The 12,249-nt window shown below is 33.6% G+C and overlaps 1 long non-coding RNA gene across 1 annotated transcript; it reads right to left on the bottom strand.

Moving 5' to 3' along the window:
- Window positions 1–8,458: 8,458 nt before the first annotated feature.
- LOC120350467 lies at window positions 8,459–11,367 on the bottom strand. Its single transcript, XR_005570796.1, has 3 exons — window positions 11,108–11,367; window positions 9,680–9,797; window positions 8,459–8,495 (listed from the first exon to the last, which is right to left on the bottom strand). It is a non-coding gene; the product is annotated as an uncharacterized LOC120350467 (long non-coding RNA).
- Window positions 11,368–12,249: the final 882 nt, after the last annotated feature.

The raw sequence follows: 12,249 nt of genomic DNA, 5'->3' as shown, positions 1-12,249 counted from the left end.
ATCTTGGAAAAACGTTAATGGTATCTATTCGTATTTTTCACGTTTGTTGGTTTATTCATTAAAAAAACAATGTTTATGCACTCAAAAAAATCTATTCACCCATGATATCATTCCAGATACATGTTGAGAAGCTATAATTGAGAGAATGATAATTGAAAAGCGTTTTTATGCAATAGAAAAAAATCAAATCTTATGTCATGTAATTTAAAAAACACTGAAAATTAAAAAAATCAAATAAAGATCAATAAAAGTTTCTCATTGTAGATTATATGTCCAATTGATATAGAAATAAATGTATTCATGAGAAAAAAATAAAAAATTAAAGTCTATAGTTCTCATACCTGCAGAGATTTCAAGTATATCTTCTGATCCACTTATACTATCATTGTCTGCTTCAGATGTGTCACTTCTACTTTCGTTCAAAATTCTGTCAATTTCAGAGTTACTGAGTGCTATTTTTCAATTCAAAATAATCCTTAGGACACACTACACTGGATATAGGTCAAATCACGCACTAAACAATAGTGTACATCTTATAAAAAATTAAAAAGTAAAAAAATACACCATGCAAAAAAATAACACTACTGGTATCTATTCGTAAAATATCTGCAACAATGCTCATAAATAGATGAGAAATTGTTAACTAGCTACTGTGACTAGTGCAATAACTTCGAAAACCGGTTGTGATAGATGGCAAGACTGCTGGACGAAGTCGGGGCAATATTCATTCTTATAGAACAAAAATACTTTTTTGGTGCAGAAAAAATACGAATAGATACCATTCCAGGGTTAAAGAAGACTGTCAATTTTGTGAGACAGTGTTAAGTGCTTTGATTAGGTCATCAAAACTTCTGGAATTATTGTAGAAATTTTCTTTTTTTGAGATTCAGAATAGATATTGGAAACCAACAAATGAATCGCCTAATGTCAAGAATCTCAAAGTTGGAGCCAATCGTTCTTGTGGAGTTATTGATTCCCTCATGATGATATCATTATTGTTTAGAAAACTAGTTGAATTAGATTCAGTATATTAACAAGATAATTTTTTGACAACATAATAAAGTTTGAACTGTCAATCTTATGTCATGTAGCAATTTATTTCCTTACTTCAACCTACAATCGTTCAACCCACCAACATCGTTTGTCAAGTTTTATTTTTGATTTTATTATATGAGTCATTGAAATAAAATGATACTGCTGCAATTTGTGATAACTATCTTCAATGATGGAATGACGCCATTGTTGTCATGTGGAAAATCTACATCTACCATGTCTTCGTGTCGTCTGCAAATCAGATAGTTTTTTGAATGCCGAGGCATACGTGGATCGCGTCCACAAGGACGTACAGTGAATGTTGAGGCATATGTACATACGATTGTTCGCGCGAATCTGTACGGACGTGTGTACAAGGCTTTAGAGTTCACTGGTCTGAGACAGAGAGTGGTTTGTCAGTGTCAAGTCATCATTGTGTCAATTGGGAGACAACCGATTGACCGTGTAATCACAGAATAGGTATACTGTGGTGTAATATAATATGTATAATATGTAGTATAATATGTATACTGTGGTGTAATGGTCACACAACCGATTATGCTATATATTGACTGTGTCAATATATTCTATGGTTTGCAGCTGCCTTTTCAAAGATGGAAAGAAGGAGAATGGTCCATCAATTTTTTTCAAGAAAATAATGAGAAGAAAGTAATGGATTTTCCAGAAACTAGAAAATGTAGTAAGAAACGGTAAGCATGCTTACTGTACATTTGGTTAATACTGGCGCCAACAAGTTTGGCGGTTGTGAATGACTTATCAAAGATCAGCTCTTGTTTAGACAGTCGGCAAACAATCTGCAAGAGCAGCCTCAGAAAACTGTGTTTTGCTTTTGCAGACAGCTTTCAGACTGCCCTGACAGAGCGTCTTGTAATACCTTAATACCTTCAGCTTCATTCATTACCCACAATTGTGGGATCGATGGCGTCAAAAAATCAAAACACGTACAAACACATGAAAAAAAAACTGTAACAGTTCAGATGGCAGTGATCCAGTGCTCATGCTCTCAATAAAAATTCAAATTATCACTCATAAATTCGTTCACACTGTAGTATGCCTTTGCACACAGTAGCTTCCGGACGGTTCTCCTGAAGGCGGCCTCATCCAATTGCTTCACACTATTAGGCAGCTTGTTGTAGAATTTCAGGGCTGAAATCCTGTAACTGGCCTGTGATCGGTGGAGGCGTCTCCTGGGGATATCCAACAGCTCACTGCGCCTGGTGTTGTGGTGGTGGATGTCACTACGGGCAGCTAGAGTATGCTGTATCTTCTTGACATACACCAAGCACAGGAGGATGTAATGGCTGAAGACAGTCAGTACACCAAGGCGAGCAAAGATGGGCTTGCAGTGGGCAAGATGATCGCTGCGTTATAATTCTTATAGCCCTCTTTTGCAGTCTCAGCACATCAGCAGCCCCCGCTGAATGACCCCACAGAAGCAAGCCATAGGTAATGTGGCAATGGAAGAGCGCATGATACATCATTATCAGGTACTTCTCAGTCACCAGGCCCCTCATCTTGAGCAGCAGAAAGCAAATGCGGGAGAGTCGACTGGTTACTTGCTGTATATGACTGTTCCAGCTGAGTTTGCTGTCCAAGACAAAACCCAGCAGCTTCACTGGATTCTGAGGGTCACGCGGCTCACGTGACAAGCTGCAGATGATCCTTTGGGTCTTGTCCTCATTCAGCTGGAATCGATTAGCCAGGAACCATGAAGTGGCAGACTGAAGATGCTCCGCAGATGCCTCCAAAACCCGCTCAAGCTCAGCACCCGATGACAGTAGAGATGCATCATCCGCGAACATCAGAGAGGAACCGTGGTCTTCGAGGTTATTTATCATGACAAGGAACAGTGTAGGCCCCAGCACCGATCCCTGAGGAACACCAAAAGTAATGTGAGCAAGCACAAAATTACTTGGCACCTGACATCTGGCTGCTAAAAACTTAATTAAAAACATTTCATTCTGCTATATTTTACTGCCACTAAATTTTGATTGAAAGAAAATCCACGCTAAAAGTTTTAAATTATGTTTTAAGTTATATCATTATGTTTGTGCTGTTGGGTCATCTACTGATATTTTATCTTCTCTTATCTTTCTCCGTTCTTATTTATATATAGTCGAAAGCAGTCGATGCAGTTTTGACGTAAGAGGTAAGAGGTACCGTTGCAAATGTCTAACTATTAACCAAAGACCTTAAAGATGCAGATATCTCTTTAAGGTCTTTGCTATTAACAATAATAATGTTCGAGTCGTCTTAACGATAGAAGTGGAAAATTTGAAATGTTTACCAAGATGGCGGCCGACCTTCACAGTGAACTTGGAATGCTGACAGCGCTTCAATGGGCGTTTTGTAAACTACGTGAGTTACGAGACATGTTTTTATTCTTTGTAGGTTATGTTGTAATTTTAGCGGAAAAAATAATGGTTATTTTATTTTACTTATAATCAATAATTATTCGTTTTTCAAGTTATATGAATATTTTAGCTACAAAAGCCAACGTTTCAAAATAAAATGATTTTCCAAAATCGATTTGAGCTAGACTATATATAGCTGTGTGATAACATAAAATAATGATGAAGATTGATGTTATTCTTCACTGTACCAGGTTCCAGGTAAGACAAACAAATTTGATTGAAAATCAAACTTTAAAAATAAACAGGTCCAATTATTATTCAAAAAATAATGAATTTTTTGCCTTTCTATTATTGTTATGATTTAGTTAGCTTTTCAGGATTATCAATAATTATTCATTCCCGTAACCAGTAGCCTAACTTTTTGTAAAACCAACAAACATTTTTACTGGAAGATATGCCGTAGTCCTGTAAATTGCATATTCTTATAATGCATTTTAAATTGCATCTAAATATTCTTATAATGCATTTGACATTAAAAATTTATTTTGTGTTAGATTTTTTACTAAATGGCGTCTGTAAAAATAATTGTTATCTATCTAGATCTTTATAGACTCACAAGTTTTTAATGCACTTCAATTGTGCATACTTGTCTACATATAGACACTTTACAAATATTACTATATTATAATATAATATGCTTTTATTATTGTTATAAAACAGTGGAGAGAGAGATAGAAGAACAGATTTTCCGATTCTCTGTCTACTGTCTTCTATAATGGATATCTGATGTAATATTAACTTTTCATTCTTGTTTGAAATAACTAATTATGTTTTATTCCTCAGGAAAAAAAATAATGATTGCAGGAGGTTTGTGGCATAAGGTTCTAATCCATCCTGAACGGAGCAAGTCCCTAGCTTAAACTCTTAACTTGTTTACAATTTTAGTTTTTTTTTCTTCCCATTCATATCCAACACTTTCTTATTTTTTAGAAAACATGCAGTCTGTAATCTACCCTCATGTCAGTGTAGAGAGACCTGTTCATGAAAACACAAAATCCTTCGACGGTGAGTAAAGCTGTGTTTTCGTAACGGGCAGAAGCAGAATCGATTGCAGCGCACCCAGGCGGGCAGAAACAGTAACATTCAAAGAACTAGTTCTTTGACATGAATTTTGCTTTATGTGTTATGGGTAATGAACTTTTTGGGTTGTCCAAAAGGTAATTCTGAAATGATTATTGGAGATTTAATTCAATAAAGTGAATTAATTGCTTTTTAAAACTCAGATAACTTTTCCACAATTATTAGTTACTTCAATAATTATGCAAAATTCTGTGCTTTATAGGCATGTCAATCTAAGAGTTAACCAGGGCCGGTGACAGGGAGGGGTAGGGGGGGCTACAGCCCCGGGGCCCGGGCCCCCGGAGGGGGCCCAATCCGGGGCCCTAGGTCTGGTTTAAAATACAAATCAGTGGTCTTTTTGATTGGGCAATATTTCCTTTAACAGACTTCTTATCTAAAAATAAAGTTGGGTGTAATGCATTAATCAGTAGGGCAAAACTTGAGTTTTTCTTCTATTGTAGAATAGAAGAAAAGAAACGGTAAATTTAAAGGTGAGGGGTTTTAGTACTGTGGTGGCCCGCAGGTCCGGCCCGGCCGCCCGGTGGGTATTATCAAGTCTGCGAGGTAGCAGCATGCAGCATTGGCAACACTGCACTAGCCGTCATCGCGGCCAGCGGCAGTGTATCTGTCTAGCTTCTTTGTTTACTTATGTCTGTTGCACGCTGTCAATTTTCTGTGCGGTTTCGTGGATAGTTCTATCGTTCCGTTTCTGTTCCATTTGAATCACCTGATTCAGCTTACATTGAACAGACAGCATTTATTTTGAGATACGTGCATGAAACCGAAGAAGAAAGTAAACCCTACAAAGTGCAAGAACGACCTCTATGTTTTGCTGATTGCACAAAAAAGAGTGGCAAAGATATTGCTGAGCTTATCTTAAGTACTTTGAAACGCTATGAAATCCCTATAGAAGACTGTAAAGGCCAAGGGTACGACAATGGAAGTAACTTGAAAGGTGCCTATAAAGGAGCTCAGGCTTTCATATTATCAGCCAACAGCGAAGCTGTTTACTCTGTGTGCACTTGTCACTCCTTAAACCTTTGTGGTGAACAAGCAGCGGAGTGCTGTCCAGTGGCTATAACTTTTTTTGGGGCTGTCCAAAAGTTATTCAACATTTTCAGTTCAAGCCCCCAGAGGTGGGATATTTTGAAAAATAGAATACCCGGATCTCTTCACTCCATGTCAAAAACACGATGGTCAGCAAGAGTGGATAGTGTAAGACCTGTTGCACCTCATCTTTCTGGAATAGTAGAAGCACTTGAGGAAGTGATCAAACTAAATTTGACAGCAGAATGTCGTCGAGACGTAGGGGGACTGAAGAAATACTTCAAGAGCTTCAACTGCCTTCTTCTTGCATCGGTTTGGTACAAAATATTGAAACCCATTGACACAGTCAACAGAGTTTTACAGAACCGTGGTGAAACCTTAGATGTAGCGTCAAAGAATCTAAGTCAATTGATAGAAGATTTGAAAGTTTTGCAGAATGATGGTTGGGATAAAATCTTCAATGAAGTTTTGGTCGTTGCTGAAAACATAGGGTGGCCGCAGCAACTTGAAGAGGAAGAGAAAAGAAGTAGGAAACAAAAAAGAGCAGCTGACGAGGATGACGAGGTGTGTGATGACAATACGGAACATGAACTTTATGCAAAGACCACTTTTAAGAACAAAGTTTATAATGTCATTTTGGACAGTGTCATTGGGGACATGACAGTGTGTTTCAAGTCAGTCAGCGATTTGTGTAGTAACTTTTCTGTTTTGTGGTCATTCAAAGAAATGCCAGATGACCTGATCGAAACTAAATCTGCTGAACTAGTACAATGACACCAAAAGTGTTGTTTACTTTGTAAAATGGAAAAAAATCAATTATGTATAATCATAATTTCTCTACGTGAATTATATGTAATAATTATGTATATGGATTAATAAATCAATTTCTCCAATCAAAACATGTTGTATTTTTCTTTTTTAAATACCATTGTCTATTCAATTAATTCAACATTTACATACGGTATCTGTGATGCTTTAATTTGAATTTTCTATTGTATAATTTTTTTTTGAAAAGGTTTCAATTAAAACCATTTTGTATTTCTTCAATGAGTGCCTAAATTTGTGGTTTAGGCTACTTAAATATGAAACAGCCTGAAAAGATAATTTATGAATGAATAAGTGGAAATAGGTCTAGATTACACCAAAATGAGTTATTTTATCTGTAATTCAACATTGTTCTCAGGGACTGGGGAGTATCCCTAGACCCCCGGTACCCCACACAAACAAAACGCCTTCATGCATACCATACCTAGGGGCCCGGATTAGGTCCAGCCCTGGGGCCCGCGATTGCTCTCGCCGGCCCTGGAGTTAACTTTTCATTTCCTATGCTTGAAATTTGTAAGGGTAAATTATTTGAAGTAACTGATTGTATTTCATTATTAATAAGATATTATTTTATTAACTAGAAGCATTCCATTATTAATAAGATATTATTATAATTATTTTATTAACTAGAATCAATTGCCTTCAGAGTCAATGCATGTTCTTTGAATCACATCGTTTATAGGTAGGCCTACCTACTATGAGTACCGTATTCAACTTCAAAGGCCTATTGAAGCTCTATCGAAAAAAAAATCAATAAATAAATAATAAATAAGTGCTTTACTTTTGGCATTTTTGGAATCTACGGGTTATATTACACCAAGAGATACTAATATTGTAAACGTTTTTTAGGCAATTTTATTTTAGCAGTCCCCTTTTGATCATTGGATGGGTACGGTCCCGGCTGATATACAATCATAAGAATCGTGAGGCCAATTGACTGCCTAAATCAATATGCCTTCTCAGGCAATGTTCAATTAGGGACTCCTCACCAGCTATACGAATATTGGAAATTATTATTATAGATTAACACATATGACATGTACAAAGTGTATTCAAACAGGCGAACTAATTCTAATAATTATTGTTGAGATAACTATATCTTGCTTTAATAAACAAGTTCTGTTATGGTACTTTAAATAACACATAGCCTATTTTAAAATGGATGAATATTTATTAATTATAGAAGGTAACTAGTACCCTTGTGATATTCCAAAATGAAAAATGATTAGTTTCGACATTTTCAATAAGGACTCTCTTGACAATGACATAATTAGAAACTGGTCATGCTTATTTTGAATATTTTAGGGTAGGCCTACTAGTTATTTTCTACAATTAACCATTAAAGTTGCCCTATTAAAATTAATACTTTATTAGGGTATTAATTAGAATTAGAGTAGCCTTTCAAACTCCTTATTCACTATAATGTTCTAAAAGCTTATCAATTTTGATCAAAACCTTGGAAATATAGCCTAGAAGGTAGAATTGAAAGTGATTATATTTGATGTGGCTTGGAACATCATATTTTCAACTTTTGCTCAAGTTATTTTTCATATTCAAAGAATTATTACCCCTTCAATGCAGTAAATAAGTACTATTACTTAATTCTTAATACAATACATAATAATTGTGATACCCTATTTTATATCCAATTCAAGTCTATTATTTAACTACGTGTTACCTATAGCATTTGCCAGTCAGCAATGTTAAATAATTTTAATAGTTCCAAAAAAGCAGAAGACATACAGAACCAATAAAGTTGTTAATAAGAGTTCGATGCTTTTGGGTTAAATATAGTTTTAAAAATCCCTCAAGTATAAACAATTAAAACATATTTTATTAATTTCATGTCACTTGCTGTTTTCTTCAAAACTACCTGAATTGAAGCAGTTAGCAGGAGCGATCAGAAAAAGAAGATATTATTATGAATAACATGAAATAAACACATCAAGATGTACTGAAAAAATGAATATATTTCTTAGATTAGTCCATCTCTTTCTTCTGTAGGCTACTACATCATACATGAATCATATCCATGGAATATTATTCATAGTTGATTTTCTTTGTCATCCTCTACTTCTGGCTGGTACATCACTAGGCCTGAAATCAAAAAGTTATAGATAATTTATTTATTATTCATTATAAAAAAAAAACCTTGCAAAGTGAATTCTGAAATTGATTGTAATCTGTATAAGTTTTTAATTATATTTCTTGGGAAGGAACCCCCCAATAATGACAAAGTAATATTATATGAGAAATTCCAATAAACCAACATTCAGTTGAATTATTATTAGCATCAATCTGTTAGTTGTGTAATTCTGAATGATTGAATAAATAAATCTCCATGCAGGAATTGGGATTAATCAGTGTGCCCCTAGGTCAAAAGAACTTGTTGGTGAACAATATATTTTTGGATACCATGAACAATTATTTATTTATTTCTGTGGTCAGTAGGCCTACTTCTCGACCGTTTGGTTTACTTAACTCTTCCAAAATGTACTGCATAAAGTAATTTTTAGTTCTACATTTAGAGAAACAAGTTTAATGAAACAAATGGAAATAATCAATAAATAATTGCTTAATCTGAAATGATGATTATCTACAACATTATAAGTAGAACTAAGTGATTTGAAAATGAATACCAAACTGCAAATACATAAATCTCTCTCAGAACAATGTGGGTATTTCATCCATGAATTTAATCATAAATTTTAAAAGGTTGAATGACTGTCATTAAAAGTTATTATTCAGTGTTTTCTACCTGCACTTGCTGGGTGAATTTTTGAAGTCATCTATTCATAGTTCTAATGTATGGTCATTATAAAGTCATCATCCACTCAAGATCAAGATGGACAGTTGAGAAGAGTGTTTTAAAAACAATTTTAACATCAAATTATTGATGTAATGTTATCACATTATTAGATAATGTTACATAAATTATTTCTTTATGGAAGGAATCCCAAATATTATGAATAACTCTATTCCCTGAATGATAAGTGAATACATTGTTTTTTAAGCACTCTTCTCAACTGTCCATCTTGATCTCATGTGGTTTCACGTAGTTTCGAAATATTAAGATTTCTGTAAGCTATTAATGTTTTCAAAATTCAGTCAGTTTTTCTATTATTTCAGTCACGTACCATAGTTAAATCTTACTATTTGAATATCTACCATCAAATCGATAATAAAACATTGAAGTGGATAAACCTTTTTAAAAAATGGGAAACTCTATAAAATGGCATCGCCTATATAAAGTTTAAAAAATGAGTGGAATTTTATCTTACCTAACTAACTTATTCTAACTATAGGTTCCAAAGAATTGTTCCATCCTGGTCAACAAGAAAGAATCATATGCATTTCCTTTGAGCACATTCTCTTCAATATTTTGTTTGTAAATGGTACCTGAAAAAAGAAACATAATCTTTCAGCATATTCATTTTGGAGATAATGTGAAGTTAATCATCAATGATAAGACATAATTTGGACTTTGAATAAATTAGAAGTGAACTGGGCCTCAATAAACTATTTACATTAGATATAAATACTATAAGTATATACTTACATTCATAGCACATAACAGAAAACACTTTAAAGTTTTATAATATAAATTAAAACAGGTGACACACGACATAGATAGATTGAAAACACTGAAAAACTTACATTACACTCTTTGCTTGGTCGAGAAAAGGGACACAGTTCCTCGAAAATTTCCGATTATAATGTAAGTTTTTCAGTGTTTTTAATCCATCTATGTTGTGTTTCTCCTGTTTTAATTTATACTATTCACATTGATATACCTGGCATCACGCAATATATCGATCAATAGAGCATGAATAAGTTTTTCAAATACATTACTATTGTAGTTTTAAATGAGTTTGGTAGCAATGGTCAACCAGAAAAATAGTACCTATTTTATATTTTTCCAATGGCAGTTTTTTTCCAATCAAGTTATTTTTCCAATCAAGTTATTACTATAACAATCTATTTAATATTGTTTCCAAGTGATTTTAATTATAAATTAAGAGAAGATTAATTCATAGATAGGTACCAAAGACAAAGTAAATGTTCTAATAGTCAGGTTAGTTTTGTTATATATTGATAAACTATGGGTTTACAATATTTTGAGGTGCAACAAGGATAATGGAAGTTAGGACTTAGAATGTAATAAAATACTTCTAAGTCAAATTATAATGTAATTTTTAATAAATCTGTTTGTGAAAACTACTAGCTGCATTATAAAAAATGTATTTTGTGATTAGGCCAACTTACTGAAAGTGTAAAAGATTGTTAGCATGAAATGCTAAATGTTATCTTGGTTGAATAATGTTTGAATCTGATTATTTAATATTAATGTAATCAATCAATCTTAAATGAGTTTAAATCTAATCAGTTGATTAGATTTCTCTCTTTCTTGTGATAATTCTCTACCATACACAAACTAGCTAGTCTAGGATTTACATTATTATTAAATACTACAAATTAAACATTAAAAAAAGAAATAAATAAACTTTTGTCAACTTCTAACCTCTTGAAAAATGAAAAAGATAGCAATTTAGACCTAGAGACTAGGTTATTATAGGCCTACTACAGTGGGCTACCTGAATAAAAATTGTAAACATGCTAGTAGGCTACTCATAAAATTTAAGTATATATCAAATAATTGTGTACGGTAGATCTAGCCTACTTTATTATGAGAAATTGAGTGTACTTACTTGAATCCTCTATTACATCAGCAATTTCTAACCATATTCTATTTTTCAAATAGGTAATTCGTTGTGCAGGTCTGGAAAGTACAAAACTTTGAACTTCGAAAATTTCACGCCTTTCTGTTGTAAATCCATTTTCAATTTCTCTTGTAAAAATTATAAGAATAAAGAAACCAATAGAAATATTTTATACCTCAATTTTCTACTGCAAATTAATTTCACAGTATAATAGTAGCAATCCGAAATCTGACAAGTGACAACCAATATCAAAACAAACCATCCAACAATTAAAGATTGAGGTTAAAAAGAACATGGCGTCTGATCCGGAGAAAGATTATTCTGCTGGTGTCACGTGATCAGAGCAGAAAAATAAATTCGAAGCTGTCTGTTCCCGTCGACAGAATCCCGAAATTAGTTCTTTTTCGACAAAACGGTTCACGAGCAAAATAGCATTGTGTTGATAGGCCTTAAAATGAACGGCAAAATGAACGACAGTTCGTCTCTGATTTGAACAGTTCTTTTTTTCTGCTCAACTTTCTGCCGATGGGTGAATACTCCCATAAGAACCAATGTTAATTTAAAGTGAATTCTGTCGTCTGCCCGTTACGAAAACACGGCTTAATGCGTTACTTGTTTTGATCATTGGTCTTAGAGATGAACATTTGTTATTCGGAAATATCTAGAATCCATTAAACGAGTCTCATCCCCAAACAAGAACATTCAAACTAATCTTGTTTCACTTGCATGGCATGAAACTGTCAGATTATATTACTCTTATACCCAGTTTCTAGGCCATTTATTAAATCTAATGGACCATTGAATCTTGGACACCACTTATTAAATCTAACTCGACCATTAAACCTATAAATTGTTTTGTCAGTGATTATGTTCAAGAGGGTGTATGATTTTAAATTGAGTTGGTAATTGACTAAGAACTCAATTTCAAATCAAACATCTCTCAACTTATGATGCAAAATTCCCTGAAATTCAAGATTAGAAACATTTATTCACAGGGAGTTGATTCCCAAAATTCATAAATGCCCGGAAGTTTATGATTATTTTGTATGATAACTATGAAAACACCTTTTTTAACTAAACTTATTATAATCATATAAACAAGTTATATTGAAATGATTAGAATAAATAAT

Source organism: Nilaparvata lugens, chromosome 3 (assembly GCF_014356525.2).
Source record: "Nilaparvata lugens isolate BPH chromosome 3, ASM1435652v1, whole genome shotgun sequence".
Lineage (NCBI taxonomy): Eukaryota > Metazoa > Arthropoda > Insecta > Hemiptera > Delphacidae > Nilaparvata > Nilaparvata lugens.
The sequence above is the reverse complement of the archived record's forward strand: the minus strand, read 5'-3'. Positions and strand labels throughout refer to the sequence as shown.